This window comes from Equus quagga, chromosome 2, assembly GCF_021613505.1.
Source record: "Equus quagga isolate Etosha38 chromosome 2, UCLA_HA_Equagga_1.0, whole genome shotgun sequence".
Taxonomy (NCBI): domain Eukaryota; kingdom Metazoa; phylum Chordata; class Mammalia; order Perissodactyla; family Equidae; genus Equus; species Equus quagga.
In genome coordinates, this window is record NC_060268.1 from 35,975,320 (window position 1) to 35,996,807 (window position 21,488).

At 35.7% G+C, this 21,488-nt stretch overlaps 1 protein-coding gene across 3 annotated transcripts in view; it reads left to right on the top strand.

The window, feature by feature from the left end:
- SPRED1 (sprouty related EVH1 domain containing 1) overlaps positions 1-21,488 on the top strand; it is a 115,345-nt gene that overhangs the window by 9,038 nt on the left and 84,819 nt on the right. The gene's annotated exons all lie outside the window — the stretch shown is intronic.

The window sequence follows — 21,488 nt, forward strand, 5'->3', positions numbered from 1 at the left end:
TTGGGCGTTGAGATGACTTGTTGGATGAGGTGATGTCAGTAGTGGAGAGGAAGAGAAAAAAGATTTAAGGAAAGGTGAGTAGAGCAAGGCCCAGGAAAGAGGAGTCTGTCAAACTGTTTTATTGCTTATGAGACGCTGGGCTAGATTTAATCCTTCTAACGACCCGGTGAGCCAAGTATTATCCATAGTTTACAGATGAGATAAATGAGACCTAAGAGAGGTTTAGTAACTTTCCTACAGCCACACAAGGGAGTAAGTGGTAGAGCTGAGATTTAAATTGCACTGTATTGGGGCTGGCCCCGTGGCCGAGTGGTTAAGTTCGTGCGCTCCGCTGCAGGCGGCCCAGTGTTTCGTTGGTTCGTATCCTGGGCGCGGACATGGCACTGCTCATCAGACCACGCTGAGGCAGCGTCCCACATGCCACAACTAGAAGGACCCACAATGAAGAATATACAACTATGTACTGGGGGGCTTTGGGGAGAAAAAGGAAAAAAATAAAAAAAAATCTAAAAAAAAATAAATTGCACTGTATTTATACCACATTGTACCTCACACAGTGGTGTGAGGCCAGACTAATGCCCAGACTAGATTCTAAAGAAAAAAATAAGCTTGAAGTGATAGGTAGACACACAGTATTGACAGCTGTTTGGAGGGACTGGAAGTTTTGTTAAAGAGCATGTAGAGTGAAAAAAAAAAAAAAAAAGAGCATGTAGAGTGGAAGTGGGGAAAATCGAAAGATAGATTTTGATCAGAGAACACCGACTCCGAAGTGATAACATGAGGGAAGATAAAAGCAGAAACAGGTTATTGGAGTAGAGGAGCCAAGATCTGCTAAGATATTAAAAAGGGTCAAGAGTATGGCTGTTTGGGTTACTGGGTTGGTATCAGGAGTTGAGGTGGAGAGGAATCCTGAGCCAGCCTCAGTGTATTTAATGTGTCTGTGGGATGAGTGACGTAGGGTGGGAGTATGAATGTTAACATCTGCCTCTGCAATTTAAAGAGAGAGGAGTAGGGATTTTGGAATTGGAGGTTGAAGAATCGAGTGTCAGGGAGGAAGAGAAGAAAAGGGAAGGGTTTAGCTGGCAGAAGTTGAGAGTATTGGATATGATAGGATCTCTAATTTCTACAATTAACTTGGTGTTCACAGTTAATGTGATCTTGTGGTTACTGCTGACTGTGGCATTAAGACTTTGGCAAATCACATAACCTGTCTTTGTGCTTGATTCCCCATCTGTAAAACCAGGATAATATGTCCCTACTTCAGAGGGATGTTAAGATAAATGTAACCTCCCTTCCCTCAGTAACATTTTTTGATTAGAGATAGGAGAATATTAAAAAGAACTTTTATTTCTTGAGAAGAAAGGTACTAGGTTCATGAAATAATCAGTGTTCATTTTCATTTAGCCTGAAGGTAGGATTACTTTTTAAGAAGAATTACTGACCTGTTGGTAAAATTATATTTCAGTTTAAATATTAAAGGGCAGCTTTTCAGAAAAAAATCTAAAAATTCCAACAAGAAGAAAATAATATAAATATATATTGTGAACATTTTCTTCCGTGTTCTGAGCCAAGACTGATTGAAGATACAACTATTTAGTTATAGAAGGAGTATATTTCTAGATCTTGTTAATTAAAGCAATTTTAATACCTGAGCATGTTTTGGAAGTATAAGTAGATTTGATGTCTCTTTGTCATTTTCAAAGGAAAAAGCCATCTTTCCCAGAGTTGAATACAAGAGCTTTCAAATACTGAATGGAAGGCAAAAATCTGCTTTGTGGGAGAGAAAGGGAGAGGAAGATTTTTTCAGCTTATTAAAGATTTAGACATTTAGTTTTTTACAACTGGTATCAACTAGAATCTCTGTTGATAGGTGAGATAGGCTAGATCTGCTAGCTGGCAGTTCCTTGCTCTTGATTTAGTCTGTTAACTTTAATTCAGGCAGCTAACAGTCTGTAAAATGTTTGGTTCATTTTATAGTCATCAACAACTAAAGCAAAAATTTGTTTATATTTTGATTTAGCCTGATGTTTAGCCTTATTCTGAAGCTGTATAATTTGTTAATTCAAAAATGATTGCCTTAGATACATAATTACTGAAACTTGGTTTGGGAATGAATTTGAAGTTATCTATGAGTCAAGATCTTGAATGAACATAAATCAGGAAGTTAAAAATATGATGAAAAATGTATATATTTTTTCTCTTGAGACTTATCTGATCCAAAAAACCAAACTTAATTAACTTAGTAAGAGTTAAGAACATTAACAAATAACTTATTTGTTACCACATAATAAAGTTAACAAATAACTTTACTAAGTATGTCAGATTAAGATGTTCTTCAACTCTGTATTATCATTTTAAAAAGCAAGGGGAGAGACAGGAGATGAATGACTGAGACAAGCTAGCTTCCAAACACCTTAGTTTTCCTTAGCAATTTTTCCTTGTCTTGATAGTTCAGGAGAGAACAAGCTTAGCTTGTAAGTGAGCTCAAAAGGAAAGGTTTATCTGGTATTATATAGACCCTCTTGCGGTTGAATCTTATATAATGTGTACTAAGCACCAGCATACATCAAATAAAAATAGTTTGACTTATAATTACTGGCTAACTTCTTTTTTTTCTCTCTCTCTTTTGTATCTGGCTACTTTTATTTAATTATTATTGTGGTAACATTGGTTTATAACATTATGTAACTTTCAGGTGTACTTCATTATATTTCAATTTCTGTGTAGATTACATCATATTCACCCCCCAAAGACTAATTATAATCCATCACCCCACACACGTGCTTAATCCTCCCTTTCGCCCTCCTTGCTCCCCCCTTTCCCTCTGGTAACCACTGGTCCAATCTCCATTTCTATGTGTGTGTTTTTCGTCGTTTTTATCTTCCACTTATGAGTGGAATTGTACGGTATTTGATTTTCTCTCTCTGACTTATCTCACTTAGCATAAAACCCTTGAGGTCCATCCATGTTGTCACAAATGGCCGGATTTCGTCATTTCTTATGGCTGAGTAGTATTCCATTGTGTATATATACTACATCTTCTTTATCCATTCGTCCCTTGATGGGCACCTAGGTTGCTTCCAAGTCCTGGCTATTATGAATAATGATACAGTGAACATAGGGGAGCGTGTATCTTTATGCATTTGTGTTTTCTTGTTCTTTGGATAAATACCCAGCAGTGGAATAGCTGGATCGTATGGTAGTTATTTTATTACTTTTTTGAGGAATCTCTATGCTGTTTCCCACAGTGGCTGCACCAGTTTGTACTCCCACAAGCAGCGTTTGAGGGTTCACTTCTCTCCACATCCTCTCCAACACTTGTTAATTATAGCCATTTTGACAGGAGTGAGGTGATATCTCATTGTAGTTTTGATTTGCATTTCCCTCGTAGTTAATGATGTTGAACATCTTTTCATGTTCCTGTTGGCCATCTGTATATCTTCATTGGAGAAATGTTAGTTCAGGTCTTTTGCCCGTTTTTTAATTGAGTTGTTAGATTTTTTTGTTGTTGAGATGTATGAGTTCTTTGTATATTTTGGATATTAACCCCTTATTAGATATATGGTTTGCAAATACCTTCTCCCAATTGTTAGGTTGTCCTTTTGTTTTGTTGATGGTTTCCTTTGCTGTGCAGAAGCTTTTTAGTTTGATATAGTCCCATTTGTTTATTTTTTCTATTGTTTCCCTTGCCTGGTCAGACATGGTACTTGAAATTATGCTGCTAAGACCGATGTCTAAGAGCATACTGCCTATGTTTACTTCTAGAAATTTCATGGTTTCAGGGCTTACATTCCAGTCATTAATCCATTTTGAGTTAATTTTTGTGTATGGTGTAAGATAATGGTCTCCTTTCATTCTTTTGCATGTGGCTGTCTACCAGCTAGCTTCTAGTTGTCCCATTTTTATGTTTACCCTGTCTCAAATAGGTTTAGCTATAGGAGGAGGAAAACAGTGAAACTGAGCTGGAATCCTTTTAACTGACTGCTATGGTCTGAATGTTTGTGTCCCCCTCAAATTCATATGTTGAATCCTAACCCCCAAAGATGATGTTAGGAGGTGGGGCCTTTTCACAGGTGCCTAAGTCATGAGGGTGGAGCTCTCTTGAATGAGATTGGTGCCTTGAGGCTCTAGAGAGATCCCTAGCCCCTTCCACTGGGTAAGGACATAGCACAAGGTCTCTGGCTGTGAACCTGAAAGAAGGCCCTCACCGGACCCTGCTGGTGCCTTGATCTTGGACTTCCCAGCCTCCAACATTGTAAGAAGTGAGTTTCTGTTGTTTATGAGTTACCCATCTCTGGTATTTTGTTATAGCAGCCCGAATGGATTAAGACACTGAGTTTTCTTTGTTTGGGAAGGAAAGGAGCAATAATTACATCAAAGAAAGAATGAAATCAATTAAAAACCCAACACAACTAGTTGCTTCTAGTTCCATACATATATATTTTTATTTGTTTAGTATACATACAAATGCTTATTATTCACTTTTACCTGATATACTTAAAAAATGCTATGCTTTTACTTAATTTTTTGTAGTGATTATTTTAATGCTTGTAATATTTCATCAAGTTGTACTTCAAGATTACACATCTATCATCTTAGTGAACACTAAATTTCCAGCTCTTGGCTGTTATAAATAACATTGTAATGAGCATCCTTTTTTTGCATATAACTGTTTTCTTCTGTTCAACGAATTTCTTAGGATGAATTTACAGGAGTGAGATAAACTGTGTCAGAGTATAAGTGTTTTTTTTTAAATTCTTGATGTGAATTGCTGCTTCCAAAAATTCATTCTTTTCTGTTGTGGATTATTTATAAATAAAATTCATTTTCATATTTCTTAGATTCCATTTTTGTTCTTTAGTACCTTGATGTTTTTTGTATAGCTCACAGTATATAATTAAATGATAGCTAATATTTGAATGTTTACCAGCATTGTCTTAAAATTATTTTATCGATTTAGACTCCAAAACCTGTGCCCTAAAACAGTGGGTTTTAAACTTTTGACTGTTACAGTAACAAATACATCACACCTTTTGACATAGTATACATACATACATGCCTTTCTACACACAGATACACACACACACAAAACCTTTCATAAAGCAACTTAGACTTACTGTGATGACACAGGCTGACTTTTGTATTCTCTTCTGTTCTATTCAATTCAAACACATAATGCTGGTCAAGACCCTTGTAGTTAAAAATCCCCTGTTCTAAACTAAGTGCAGTATATGGGAGGTTGTCGTCTAAACATGTACCTCCTTATTGGTACTGAGGATTTACGTTTATGTTCAGCTTATGATTTCATGAAAATAAGAGATCATACTGAAAGGTACAGGATCCTCAGGGGAGTGCATTTCAAGGTCGAGTTGTGAGGAATTACAGGGGAATTCAGATTTGAATTGCTGTAGCTATAGATAATAAATGTTACATCATTGCTTCTCACATTTCTTCGCTAAATTGCTCCGAATGATAAGGGAATGCATCCCAAACCACCCTTTAAAAAGTATATAATCATTTTGAAATCTAGTAAACTGTCTCCAAGATTCATTTGACTATTGCATTTTAATCACTAATATAGTTGTATTTCCAAATGAAATGTTTTAAATTATTTATCTTGGGAAAAAATGGAAAGCTTTTAAACCACAAAATCTTTGCGTCTTTATATCCTATGGCATTATGTGTCTCGGTCGGGTGGCACATTCTTGGGAGGAAGTGCTGTGGTGCAAGGCAGCATTGGGCTACATGACAGCATTGCTCCAGAGTCAAGGGCGTGATTGTGCACTGTGATTATAGCAGCCGCCATTTTCAAATGAAAAGGAGGGACATCTGGATCTAGCAAAGATTAATAGACACTTTTGAAGTACAAAACAATAGAATCACATTATAGAAAACTTGGAAGATGACAGGAAATTGCCTCTAGAAAAAATTTTCCTATGTACACTTATTTATATTATATATAGGCAAGAAATACATAGAGGGATCTTAAATTTAAAATTTGTTGTTTCTATGAAAACCAGTGGATCATACAATTTATATAGGCGGTGAATTACCTGTGTTGGAAAGAATGCAATTATGCTAATTGGCACTCTAGGAAATCTGCAAAGTTTTGTAGAAAAGAAAAGGAAACAGATTCTAGTCTCAGTTCTACCATTTACTTATATGACTTAGAGCAAATCTTTTAGGGTGAGTATCTGTGCTAATGAAGACAGTAATCTTTTCCCATCCGTAAATTACTTTTGCATGAAAATTGTATATAAATGGATTTATTTATGTATAAGTCTTGATTTACTTTCGAGGAAAAGGAGGGTTTCATAGAAGATTGGAATAAAAAAAGGAGGTGAAGCAGAAGGCAGAAAACGGTCAGGTTTTAGCAAAACCTTAGGGAGAAGAGGAAAGCTGAGGAAAATGAACCTAGGCCTTAGAATTGAATGTCTGGACCTATTTTGGGAGCTAAATGAGATATATATAAGGAGTATTAGCCAACTTAAAGGTTGTATAACCTATATATTGGGAAGTTCTGCGAAATATCTACATAGTTAAAATCAGACTTTGAAAATTTGAGTGGTGTGTTAAATGAACTGGAAAATGCCCTTTTTAGATATTTTTGCAACAAAACAATAAATTCACAGGGATGGCGAGATCATGTAAGGGTAGGGGAGAAATCCTAAACATTTTAAAGTGATCAGGGGATGGTAAATGAAAATTCTTTATATAAGACCTATTATTTTTAAGGAGAGATTTTATTGATATTCTGTTTATTATTTGAGCATGCTTTCCTTATTGCTTCATTAATGAAGGTAAGATAATTGTGAGAGTTTTCATAGGCTCATATGTTGAAACAGTGTTTTGTAGACAGTAAGCATTAAGCATTTGCCAATATGCATTCAGGTATGGCCCCGGTCTCTTAACCTTACTTTCTTTTTAAATTTTCAAGTCCATTCCTCAATTACAATAATAACCTGAGTAGGGAAAGAATTCCTGCCTGCTTTAGTACATCTCCAGCTTTTGAAATCATCAGACTATAAAAGAATTGTAGAAAAAGAAAGTATATTTTTACTACTAGCTTTTAATTCACTGTCTCTCACAGTTCTTTCCAAATCTTTTTATTACTTTATTGCGAGATACTTTTTTCCTGCTAAAATTGTCCTTATTTCCATTTGCCACCCTTTGAGCCTTATTAGAATCCTTTCAGAATCTAAAGCAGTGCTTCCATTAGAGCTTTCTGTGGTGGTGGATATGCTCTGTTTGTGCTGTCCAGTGTGGTAGCTTCTCTGTTGCTTTTTGGCTAATGAGTACTTGAAACGTGGCTTGGGTACTGAGGAACTAAATTTTTAATTTTGTTTAATTTAAATAGCCACATGTGGCTAGTGGTTCCTGTATTGGATAGCATGGATCCTTAGCATTTCTAATCCTTCAATTTCAGCAAATTTTTGAAAACAGTTACATGTTCTCTATTCAATCTTAGCCAATTTGTTGAAGAAAGTAATAATTTTTTCAATAGGGAGGTAGCTGGAGGGTAGTGTAGCTTTTTCCAAAGTGTGGAACTTGCCCCTGGTATGTAAGATAATTTTAGTTGTTTCACAGACATGGCATTAAATTAAAGTTATTCCATTCTCAAAACTTTTTGCATTTTTATCAAGTTAAAAGGTTTAAGTGTGGTGGGACTGTTTTGCTTTTTTTTTTAATAATAGAGTAATATCAACCTCAGTCTCTGATAGACAAGCCAATACTCTTTGGCTTTCACTGTATTAAATTTTTTGGTTACCGTCTATTTATGATTTGTGATAGTTTTGTTTTTTTTTAATTGGCTGTAGTGATTAAAACCTTTCCTTTTAGAAACAACATTTTTTGGATAATAAATGTGGTACACATTTAAGGCAAAAAAATTGATGAAGGTAGAGAATGTCAGAACAAAAACAAGTGTGTGACATACTGGTCTAGTGGGAGGAGAATTGGGGTGGAACCGAGAGTCCTGCTGTGCCTCTGCCTTGCTGAGGCAGTCTCTCTCGTCTTGTTAGGTATGGTTTCTGCTTTGGTAAATTGCTTTGGGAAGAAGTTGGTTTAGAGTGAGAAGAGATTTTAAATTTTAAAATGTCTTTTATTCTGTAATAAGTTCAGGTAGATCCTACCGTTTGGGTAGTAGCTAACATGTATTAAGCATTTTGCTGTATGTCAAACATGAATTATTTCATTTAATCCTTCACTCCAAAGCAGACTACACTTAACCCCTCAGTCGTTTCTTTTAAAAGCACAGAATTGGACTAATCATTATCTTGGTTCATACTGTCATTTTCGATTTAGGTATGGACCTCTGTAGCCTATTATTTTGATTTTTTACTTACCTGACAAATACCCACTCACAGTACAGTTCTAGAGTCAGGACATTAATGATAACTAACATCTACCAGTGTGCTTCTGTCATATTCCCCTGACTTCTTCTCCGAGGTTACTGTGTCCTGAGTTGTGTGTTTACCATTCCCCTCCTATTTAAAAAACAAAGTTTCATCACATGTACGTATGCCTAAACAATGTCTCATTATTTTTGAACTCTATAAAAGGAATATATTTACTTATTTGTCAACTCTTGGAACTTGATTTTTTTTTTTTTTTGCTCAATAATACGTTACTAAGATGTGTCCTTTTTTTTGTTTTTGGTGTAATTTTTTATTCATTTGCACTTCTATATAATTTATTCCATTGTGTGAAGTTACCACAATTTAGACACTCTTGTCTAAGGGTATATTTGCTATCCTGAGCATTACTACTGTGAACATTTTTGTAATGTGCTTCTGATACATATGTGCTAAAGAGTCTCTTGAGTATGTATTTTGGAGTAAAATAGTTGGCTTATAAGATATGTTGTGAATTTTCAAGTTTACATGGTAATGCCAAATTGTGTCCCAATATAGTTCCAATTTGTACTCTTGCTAGCAATGTAACAGAATAAGTATAAAATTGCACTTTATTGTGATCTTGATTTGTATTTTCTATAACAGATAATGATCTTTGCTAAAAATTGTTTGAGTGCCTACTGTTCTAAATACTTTATATGAATTAATCAATTCACTGCCAGACACTGTTCTAAATAATTTACGTGAATAAATAAATTCTTTTATTCCTACAACAACCATATTGGGTAGGTACTGTTACGTCTGTTTTATAGACGAGGAAATTGAGATATGAAAAGGTTAAGCTAGTAAATCACAGAGTTGGGATTCAGTCTTGGGCAGGTCATGCTACAGAGTTCAGCCTCTTAACTGATGTGATATTTTACCTCTCCACATACTCATATTTATGCGTTCATCTTCTCTTACCTTTTTCCCCTGCCCCCATCAACCTTTTGGCCTCTATGTGCTTGTGATGGTGAGTGTTGGTTATTTTATCCTTATATTATTGTGTTGGCATTGTCCATTACGTAGTCTTCCTTTAAAAAGCAGTTTCTTATAAGACCTCAGTTTCTTCATTGCTAGAATGAATAAGATGGCTCAGATGATTTCTAGCACTTTTGGCTCTAATATTTTGTAATTTGACTTACTCTCCTGTACAGTTCATTTTTAGGTTCCGAATAATCTATTTGCATTTTCTCTTTTTTTAGTGTTAAAATGTGAAACAATTTAGTATACTTTATTTAATTGTATAATTTTATTTCAAGTTAATTCTTTATTTTTAATAGAATATTTTAAATGTAAAGTAGTTTAAAAAAATTCTCTAGCAGACTAAAATGTATACTGATCTCCACATAAGCTTTTTTACATACATCTTTTGAACTGAGAGAAATTCTTTCCTTTAATGTTTCTAGGTAATGTCCTTGAGGTAGTTCTTTGTTAAGCCAGTCATCTTTGTTTATCATCTCCTACATGCTCAATAGATGTTTGTTTGTTTGTTTTTTTTAGTGAGGAAGATTGGCCCTGAGCTAACATGTGTTGCCCATCTTCCTCTTTTTGTTTGAGGAAGATTGCCTCTGAGCTGACATCTGTGCCAATCTCCTTCTATTTTGTATGTCGTTTGCCACCACAGCGTGGCCTGGTGAGAGGTGTGTAGTTCTGTGCCTGGGATCCGAACCCGCAAACCCTTGGCCACCAAATGCAGCCTGCAAACTTAACGGCTACACCACTGGGCTGGCCCCTCAATAGATGTTTTTTGTTTTACTTCTTAGGTACTGAGTTTTTTAAGATAAAATATTATTTTACAATTATCATTCTAGTGAGAGATGAGAATGTATTTACTTAATAATTGTTGAATGACAAAGTGCTAGACCCAATAATAAACACCTAATTATCCCTATATTTTGCCAAAGTAGGGTATTATCTAAACCTCAGCTCTTAAGCTGTTTAGATTCTATAAAAAAAGTGTATATGCCTGTTTTGGTAAGGAAAAGTCTTTTAATTCTGATGCATTTTCTGTATGCTGCATATTTCAGCGGTAAATGTTTCAGTGCACTGGGCCGAAAAGGATCAATCACACATGTGCGTTGGAATGGTAGCGTGATAGAAGCAGCCAAACAGATGGAGATCAGGATGTTACAGCTTTTTTTCGTATTAGTCAATTTTAATCCGTCTCCTGGATTTTACACTGCTCTTAGGTCTGGCACAGTCAGTGTTGATACAGAATGAAATAGCTACAACAGACATTTATTGAGCATTTATCGTATGCCAGAAAAAGGATTGGAACTAATATTTGTGAGGTATACTGTGTTCCAGGTGTTGTTAGGACGATGGTAGGGGGGCTGGCACCGTGGCCAAGTGGTTAAGCTTGTACACTCTGCTTCGGCAGCCCAGGGTTTTGCTGGTTCGGATCCTGGGTGCGGATCTAGCACTGCTCATCAGGACATGCTGAGGTGGTGTCCCACATAGCACAACAAGAAGGGCCTACAACTACAATATACAACTATGCACTGGGGGGCTTTGGGGAGAAGAAAAAAAAAAGAAGGTTGGCAGCAGATGTTAGCTCAGGGCCAATCTTTAAAAAAAAACAAACAAAAAACAAAAGATGGTAGACTTTGAGGATGTAGATAAATAAAATCTGGATCTTTGCCCTCAGGAGTTGTCAGTCTGATAGTGGAAATAAATGATTGGTTCTTTGGTAATGAAGGACTTGGAAATATTGATTCCTACTAGGGGAAAATACAGTTTCACCAGAAGAGTGAGAAAGACTATTGGAAGTAAAAATTACTTCCTTTTGAAGAGGCATCATTACATGTTATGCTTAACTTTACATATAGTTCAAGAGTCTTATGATCTGACAAAGTAGCTACCGTCTTAACTGACTTTGGTTCACTTTGAAGTTTGTATGGCAGAATAGATTGTATAAGAAAGGTAAAAAGTTTAGCATCAACAAATTAGAGCTAATAATCAGATGAATATTGTGAACTTAGTCTTTTATAACTTTAGCCTTTATGTATGGTTAATAAAATTTATATATGAATAATACTTTATTATTTATGGGATGTGTGTGACTTTAATCTTTTCTTTTTGTTAAATTGTATTTTTACTAGAAAAAGCTTTGAAATGAATAATTTCTAACTATTTAGCCAAGTTGGGTCAGATTTTAATGTAAGAGCATGAGATGTGTCAGTCTAAGTCCGATAAATGATCCAAACAGCCTAGACTTCTGATTGGAAGACTAAGGGCATTTTAGGTGAACTACACAATTGTAGTTCCACACTCCTCAAATAACTTCTCATGAACCTACCCAACTATAATATTTGTCTTTTCCTCTCAATTGTTTGTATTAAAAACTGGAGATTTTTTTTTTTTTTTTTAAGATTTTATTTTTCCTTTTTCTCCCCAAAGCTCCCCAGTACATAGTTGTATATTCCTCGCTGTGGGTCCTTCCAGTTGTGGCATGTGGGACGCCACCCCAGCGTGGCCCGATGAGCAGTGCCATGCCCGCCCCCAGGACCCGAACCAACGAAACACCGGGCCGCCTGCAGCAGAGCGCGCGAACCCAACCACTCGGCCACGGGGCCAGCCCCCAAAACTGGAGATTTTATGGGTGGGAGGTTAAGGTAGAAGCAGAAGGGATTATGTAAATATGCTGGACTGTCATTGCCTTTACTAGTCTGGATAAGCTTGAGAATTTTTTCACTATTATATACTGAGGAGCTGTTATTCAAAGATATGTGGCAGCTCTTGGTAAAATAAGTGTAAGCTAGTCCTCGTATTTCTATGTTCCTTCAGAAATTCTTATGCATACACAGTATATATATGTATATTAATTCTCACTTTGCAATAATTTTAGACCTAGAAAAAAGGAGGGGAAAATATACAAAGAATAGCCTTATGTTCTTCAGCTGGCTTTTCAAACTGTTAACATCTTACATAGCCAAGTCAGGAAATTAACAGTGATGTAATATTATCTACTGACCTCATTCAAGTTCATCATTTGTTCCACTAATGGCCTTTTTTGATTTCAGGGTACAATCCTACATCACATTATGTTAAGTATTCATGTCTCCTCAGTCTCCTTTAATCTGGAACAGCTCTTCAGTCTTTCTCGCGTAACTTTGAAACTTTTGAAGAGTACTAACCAGGTATTTTGTAGAATGTTCTTCAGTTTGAGTCTGTCTCATTTTTGGCTACAATGCTATAGAGAGATGGCGTCCTCATGCTTCAAATCAGGAGGTCCGTGATGTTGATATATCCCACACTGATGATGTGAACTTTGATCATTTGATTAGGATGGTGTCGGCCAGGTTTCTCAATTGGTAAATCCTCTTTGGAGTAAGTATCTTCTTGGGAGAGGTACTTTGAGACTATGTAAATATCCTATTTCTTGTCATACACTTGCTCCACTATTTTTAACATCTATTGATGATTCTTGCCTGCAACAATTATTGTAATGTTTGCCAAATGGTGGTTTTCTCTTTCCATCATTCCTTCTACTTTTATTAATTGGAATTCTATAGATAAGCTTTCTCTTCTCCCCACATTTAAGTATTTATCAGTGTGGATTATAATCCATTGCTATCATTATTTTGATGTTCTGTTGTCCCAGATTTGGCCATTGGGAACCTCTTCAAGTTGGCTTCTGTTCCCTTTTGACATATTCCTTCATTTTTTGAGCACTTCCTTTTTGGCTTCACAACATGTTCCAGGTTCATCTCATATTTTTCTTGTCCCAGCTTTGGAGTCATCCTATTTATCCAAGGAACTCTGGTTCTTTTTATTGGAGAATTGTATTTAGAAACTATTATCTGATTGCTCGATGTGCTCATTGCTGTTAGGGTGTGGTTGGTGGTACTAACCCCATTTTACAGATGAAGAAAACTAAACTGGAGGTTAAAAGTCTTGTTCATAACACCCAGATAAAAACGATAGAGTTGGGACATAAACTCAGGCCTTCTCAGTCCAAAGTTTAGTATTTTTCTACTTAGTTTCATAGTTTTCCTTCCTTACACTTGTCTTTTCCATTAATTTTATTTGTCTTCCCAGGCAAGGACAGGGCACAATTTAATTCTAATATTCAGGAAGATTATTTGCTAATAAGAGATATAGCTCTTTCAAAACAGAAAATAGTCATTACAGTTCCAAAAATGTTTATTATATGCTTGCTATGGGTAAGGCAGCGTGCTAGACGTTGGTAGTAATTAAGTGTATGTATATATGTGTTGTGGGGAACATTGTGCTGTGAATTTTTTTTTGTCTGATTACTGTGGCTTTTTTTGCCCTCAATATATGGTTAAGGGGTAGAGGTAAGTAGTATAGCTATTGTAAATTAATTCATTGTCCATAAAGCCAAATGGCTTAGGGATTTATATTTATATATAATTATATACTACATAAATATATATAGTATTTAGATTTATATATATTTTTTATTTATTTTTATTTATTTATTTTTAAAGATTTATTTTTTATTTTTTTTCCTTTTTCTCCCCAATGTCCCCCTGTACATAGTTGTATATTCTTCGTTGTGGGTTCTTCTAGTTGTGGCATGTGGGATGCTGCCTCAGCCTGGCTTGATGAGCAGTGCCATGTCCACGCCCAGGATTCGGACCAACGGAACACTGGGCCGCCTGCAGTGGAGTGCGCAAACTTAACCACTCAGCCACGGGGCCAGCCCCTAGATTTATATATATTTATATGTGTCTCCATTTAGTGTACTGTCATTTCATAATTTTAGTAATATTATGCAAACATTAAATGATAGCTGTTTACTAAAAACACTTCAGCACTTTCTATTGTTGCTTTTAATTCTTACAGTAGCTTCTTGAGTTGATGTTATTTTTCCCATATTCCAAGTGAGCAAAGAGACTTAAATTAGGTGACTTGCCTAAGATCATAAGGTTTAATAAATACCATAAGGTAGATTTAAATCCAGTTTTCACATTGCTTACTATTTGAAGTACTGTTTCTGTTATGTATGCATTTTGTTCGGACGTTCAAAGTGTCCCTTGGTTCTGATGTTGAGGATTCGGTGGACAAGTCTATTTTGTACACCTCCATGGGGGTTTTTGAATTCATTCTGCCAAGATTGAAGGCCCAACTCTGTCTCTTACCAGGTTTGCGATCTTGGACCTTTGTAAACTGCATCTGCAAAATGAGGATAATAATCATACCTGTTTTGGAAGGTTATTGTGAGGATTAAATGTAATCCGTGTAAAGTGTTGAACTGTGTCTGCAGGGAACAAATACTAAAGTATTAGCTGCCCCTTAATGGTAGTACTGGTAGTGGTGGTAGTAGTAGTAGAAGTAGTAATTCATTGCAAAGAAACATCAAAAGTTCATACTGTAGAATCAACAAAGTAATACATGACAAACATTTATAGTGGACTAACTGGGGTAATTTTACAAGTCTTGAGTATTTCATGGAATCAAAGAAATTTAGAGTGAGAAAAGATTTTGATCAAATAGCATCTTGCCTGATTTTTTTTGAAGGAGAGTAAAGGCCTGGAATGATAAAATGGCTTGTCCAAAGTATTACAGTTGTGTGTGTCAGTTTCACTGGAAACTTTGGCTTCGTGACCGTTAATTTCAGTGTTCTTTTTCTTTCCACAATATGTCTATGGAAACCTCAATCTCTATTAAGAGAAATAATTTGTTTCGGGACATCATCCTCTTTATTTTTTGGAATCATTGATACCAGTAATCAACACTGATTCTTAAAATATAGCCAATGTAAGGTGGAAGGAAAATGTCTGTTTTGCCTCTTTAAGGGTGTATGATAGCATAGTAATGCTTTTAATCAGAATTCTTTTATTAATGTATGAGAAACAGGTCAATGCAAAAGCTTCTCCAAAAGCACTGTTTAGATTCTCATTCTAGCCAGCGGGCTCTTGGCACAGAATAGTTTATTTAGCTTTTGGGTGGGTTGCTTACTTTTTAGGAATTTAAAAGACAGAAAAATGCAAAGAAGATAAGTCATCTATATTCTTAGCATCGAAAATTAATCACTGTTACCATCTTTGTCCCAATTTTTGTTTTTGCTGAGGAAGATTTGCCCTGAGCTAACATCTCTTGCCAGTCTTCCTCTTTTTGCTTGAGGAAGATTGTTGCTGAGCTAACATCTGTGCTAATCTTCCTCTATTTTATGTGGGATGCCACCAAAGCATGGCTTGACGAGTGGTGCTAGGTCCATGCCTGGGATCCAAAACCACGAACCCTGGGGTGCCAAAGCGCAGTGCGCAAACTTCACTGCTGTGCCACCAGGCTGGCCCCAAGTCTTCCTCTATCTGGTATGTGGTTGCTGCCACAGCATGGCCATTGACGAGTGGTGTAGGTCCATGCCTGGGAACTGATCCTGGGCAGCCAAAGTGGAGCGCTGCCAAATTTAACCACCAGGCTACAGGGCTGCCCCCAGTTTTTTTTTTAAATCAGTTGTATGTGGTAGTTATAATGGAGTTCATCTACTCAATCTATTTTATCTAAAGAGAGCTAAAAGATGAAAAATCTGGTATTTTAGCTATAGTTATTTAGGACATTTGGTTGGGAACTGTATTCATGAAGTTAATGAGTCTGTATGTGGACAAGCAAGCTACATTTTCTTTCATAAGCAAAAACAATTGTTTGGAAAACCAAATGAGTTAGAATTAATAAGTACAAATTATTTAGCATCTCTTAAAGTAAAAGAACTGCTTAGATTGTGAACTCTTGACCATCATTCAGGAATATAATTGTAGAATGGATGGCACATTAAAAGGGAAAGCGGTGAGTCACTTTGCTAGTGAGTGAGCTGAGCCTATGACCTAACCTCCAAATCCAAAAGGTTATTATTTATTCTTTTTCCATACACACATAACCATTGTGATAAATTCATAACCTACCAGTATGATGAGATATTTAGAAACTAGATTAGATGAGGAAAAGTTGTAGAAACTTGTCAGGTTGAGCTTGGAGAAGAGTTGATTAATGAAAATTATTAACTTGTTTCCAAATAGTTGAAAACCTCATAAAATATTAGGATTAAACGTAGACTGTTTCGTCCCTGAGAATAAAACTAGAATTAGTGGATGGAGGTTAAAGGGTGGGGATGTAAATTTTTGTTTTATCCAGAAGACAACTTCCTAATGATGTGATTTGAGTGATAATGGAATAGACTGTCTTGTGAAGTCAGGAGTTTCTCAACTTGTAAGTTATTTTCAAACTGAGACAGGAAAGATGGAGCATCTGTGTGGATCTTTCCGAAAGGAGTGCTGTGTTGTGTGTCAGGTTAGTCTAGATCGTTTAGGTTCCTTGTAATTGTTTAAGTTCCATGCTTTTAATTTTTATACACTTAATACATTACTTTGTTTTTAAAGTTTCCACCTTTTGAAAAATGCATATCTTTTGCTTAAAAATAAAATGCATAGCTTTAGAGAAATACCTTAGAGTTTGAGATTTATGGATGAGGAAAAAGTTGTCGAACCCCATTAATCTTTTGGTTTAAAGGAAAGCACACATACTCAGTTCACGTTCACTTACAAGAAGTTCCTGAAATTTTTAAATGAAAAGTTGATACCCAGTTTAGCATACCTTTCTCTTTAGTAGATGCTGTGAGCTCTTATAGGGCAAAGAAAGTACATTTTTGTGGCTGTTTTAAATTTGTCTATGAAATGAAAAACCTTTCACTTCTTATGTTAAGTGATTGACCCTTAATACTCACTAAATTGTCGTATTTTAGTGGACACCAGCGTTACTGCAGTCATACATGGTCCATAATATTCCATATATTTTCCATAAATACATCCTTTTGGGAATGGGTGTGAGTTTACTGTACATGCATTAAGCAGTCTTTATTCTGCCCAAGAAGCCATGGATAGTATCCTTGATTCATTCCACCTGTGTCTGATGTAAAAACTCCTGACCTAGATGGATAAGTGGTATTAGAATGGTTTGAGTTTTTAGACCTTGGAAACTCTTGAAAATTCTTATCTATGCCTGTTTCCTAATATCAATGGGAAATGTATTCTCTACATTTTACTCATTATGACTTTCAAAATGAAAGTTTCTAGATTATAGTTAGTCTGATGATTAAAATTTATCTGGAGCTGGTTGTTTTTATTTCCTCATTGCCTATTTTTTTTTCCTTCCATGTGAGGACCATGGTTTGTAAGACCCTTCCTTACTGGCATGCTGTTTTTTTTTTGTTTTTGTTTTTTTAAACCACTGTGTATGAGGAGCCTGATGCCAGTTGGAATTCAGTATTGCCCATAGTTAAAAAGCATCTCCTAAGTTTTTGTGTATTTCCATGAGGTGTACTGGGTTGCTGAACATTTTTGGGGTGGAGGCGGGGGGGTTGAGGGGTATTGGGCATTACATAAAGCTTATGTTGTCAAGGTGGATAGGTTTACTTTGTGAAATAGGATTATAGAGTTTGAGATTTGTTTCTCTGCAGGATGGGGAGTCATGATTGTAGAATCCTGTTTTTTAAGTAGATGCTGTGAGCTTACCTTGAGACTTTTAAAATTGTAGAAAAATGAAAAATGTAATTGATAGAGAATATTTACTCCGAATATTTTTACTTCGATGTAAGTGGAGCTGGGGATAAAGAACTCTTTAAGTTGTATAGCAGAACTAGAACAGCATGGATTTTAAATCCTTGCTCAGTCACTTACAAGTGATACAAGTCACTTAACCTCTTGAAACTTTAGTTTCCTTGTCTGTAACATGGAATAACACCACTTTGCAGGGTTATTGTCAGAATTAAAGGTAACAGCTTTAACCAAATACCCGAAATAGATTAGGCAGGTAGTAAGAGCTAGACAAATGTTTACTATTAAATGTTCATTATTAAAGCTTAGATTGCTTTGTTTCATTTTAGGTGGTTTTATTGTGTTTTTGTGACTATAAAAGAAGAAAATAAAGGTAACCTCTAACTCTAGTACTAAGGGGGAGCCATGATGGCATTATGTTGTAAATTTTTCCAGGTGCTTTTTTTTTTTTAAGGCATATTACACATATTTTAGCCTTATTTTTTCCAAACTAGGACTTTAGAGTTTGGCCTCTTACCATGAATGAAATAGGCACCTTTTGGCAGAGTTTTGAGCAAGAGTAATATGACCTGACTTAGGTTTTTAAAAGATCATTCAAATGTTCTTGGCGTCTATATAGACTTAAGACACTTTTTTTTAAAGTTACCTCCTTCTTCCTCAGAAAAGTCCATTAGTATTTTGAACTGAATTTCCTATAAGTAAACAGAATTTAGACAGAATTGTCATCTTTAGGATACTGAGTTTTGCTTTTAGAAAACATAAAATCTTTTTATTCATTCAAGTCCTTTATACCCTTCATTAAAGTTTTACGCATTTCTTCATATTGATCCTACACATTTTATTATAGTAATTTTATATTTCTTTTATTATTATACATTGGCTCTTTTTGTATTGTATTTTTTTTGCTTATTGATAGATAGGAATGAAGGCTTATTAATTTTTTATTATTTCTCATATCTACCACACTGCACTCTCTTATTTTTTTTTAATAGACTTTATTTTTTAAAGCAGTTTTAGGTTCACAGCAAAATTGAGCAGAAGGTATGGATTTCCTGTGTTCTTCCTGCCCCCACACATGCCCAGCTTCTACCGTTGTCCCCATCCTCCACCAGAGTGTGGTACATTTGATGAACCTACATTGATAGATCATTATCACCCACTGTCCGCAGTTTACATTAGGGTTTACTCTTGGTGTTGTACATTCTTTGAGTTTGGACAAATGTGCAATGATATGTATCCAGCATTATAATATATAGAGTAGTTTCACTGCCCTAAAAATCCTCTACGCTCTGCCTGTTCATTGCCCCTCCTTTCCCTAACCTCTGGCAACTACGATGATCTTTTTACTGTCTCCGTAGTTTTGTTTTGCAGAATGTCGTATAGTTGGAATTATACAATATATAGTCTTTCAGACTGAGTTCCTTCATGAAGCAGTATGCATGTAAGCTTCCTCTGTGTCTTTTCATGGCTTGATAGCTCATTTCTGTTTAGTGCTGAATAATATTCCATTGTCTGAAAGTACCAGAGTTCATCCATTCATTTACTGAAGAACATCTTGGTTGCTTCCAAGTTTGGACAAATTATGAATAAAACTGCTATTAACGTCTGTGTTCAGGTTTTTATGTGGACATAAGTTTTCAGCTCCTTTGGGTAAATACCAAGGAGTGCTATTGCTGGATTGCATGGTAAGAGTATGTTTAGTTGTATTAAGAAACCACCAAATTGTCTTCTAAATAGGTGGCTGTACCATTTTGCATTCCCACAAGCAATGAAAGAGTTCCTGTTGCTCCACATCTTGACCAGCATTTGGTCAGTGTTCTTTATTTTTGCCATTCTAAAAGGTGTGTGGTGCATTGTTTTAATCAGATGACATATGATGTGGCGAATCTTGTCATTTGATTATTTGCTATCTGTGTATCTTTTTTGGTGAAGTCTCGAGGTCTTTGGTCCAATTTTTAATTGTTATTTGTTTACTTATTGTTGAGTTTTAAGAATTCTGTGTATATTTTAGATAACAGTCGTTTATCAGATATATCTTTTACAAATATTTTTTCCCAGACTGTGGCTTGTCTTTTCATTCTCTTCACAGTGCCTTGCAGAGAAGATTTTAATTTCAATGAAGTGTTCAGCTCATCAATCTTTCTTTCATGGATTGTGCCTTTGGTGTTATATCTAAAAAGTCATTGCTGAACCCAAGGTTATATGGGTTTTTCTCCTATGTTAACTTCTAGGAGTTTGATAGTTTTGTGTTTTACATTTGAATCTGTGATCCATTTTGAGTCGGTTTTTGTGAAGAGTGTAAGGTCTGTGTCTAGATTCGTTTTTTGGCTTGTTGATGTTGAGTTGTTCCAGCATCATTTATTGAAAAAACCATCTTTGCCCCACTATATTGCCTTTGTAAAAGTATAGATCAGTTGACTATATTTATGTGAGTCTATTTCTGGGCTCAGTGTTCTGTTCCATTAATCTATTTGTCTAGTCTTATGGCAGTACCATGCTGTCTTGATGACTGTAACTTTGTAGTAAGTCTTGAAATTGAGCAGTATCCGTCCTCTAACTTTGTTCTTCAGTATTGTGTTGGCTCTTCTGGTCATTTGCCTCTCTATATAAACTTTAGAATTAGTTTGTTGATATCCATAAAATAACTTGCTGGATTTTGATTGGGATTGCATTGAATTTATAGATCAAGTTGGGAAGAGCCAACATCTTGACAAAATTGAATCTTCCTATCCATGAACATGGAGTCTCTCTCCATTTATTTAGTTCTTCTCTGATTTCTTTCATTAGAGATTTATAGTTTTCCTCATATAGATCTTGTACATGTTTTTTAGACTTCTACCTAAGTATTTCATTTTTGGGGGTGCGAATATAAATATTAGTGTGTTTTTAATTTCACATTCCACTTGTTCATTACTAGTATATAGAAAAGTGATTGGCATTTGTATATGAACTTTGTGTCCTGCAACTGTGCTATAATCACTTATTAGTTCCAGGAGTTTTCAATGTCAAATCTTTCAGGTTTTCTACATAGATGATCATGTCATCTGTGAAGAGAAAGAGTTTTATTTCTTCTCAATCTGTATAGTTTTTACTTTCTTTTCTTGTCTTAATTGTATTAGCTAGAAATCCAAGTACAGTGTTGGGAAATCTGTATACATTTTATTTCCTTTGCTTATCTCACTGCATTGACTAGAACCTCCAATATGTTGTTGAAAAACAGTGGTGAGGGGCCAGCCTGGTGGCGTAGTGGTTAAGTTCACTCTCTGCTTTGGCGGCCCGGGGTTCACAGGCTTGGATCCTAGAAGCAGACCAAGCACTGCTCATCAAACCTCACTGTGACAGCATCCCACATAAAACAGAGGAGGATTGGAACAGATGTTATCTCAGGGACAATCTTCCTCCCAAAGAAAATAAAAAGAGTGGTGAGAGGGGACTTCTTGCCTTGTTACTGATCTTAATGGGAAAACTAGTTTCTTGCCATTAAGCATGATGTTAGCTGTAGGTGTTTCATAGATATTCTTTATGAAGGTATTTCTTATCTATTCCTAGTTTACTGACAGTTTTTATCATGAAT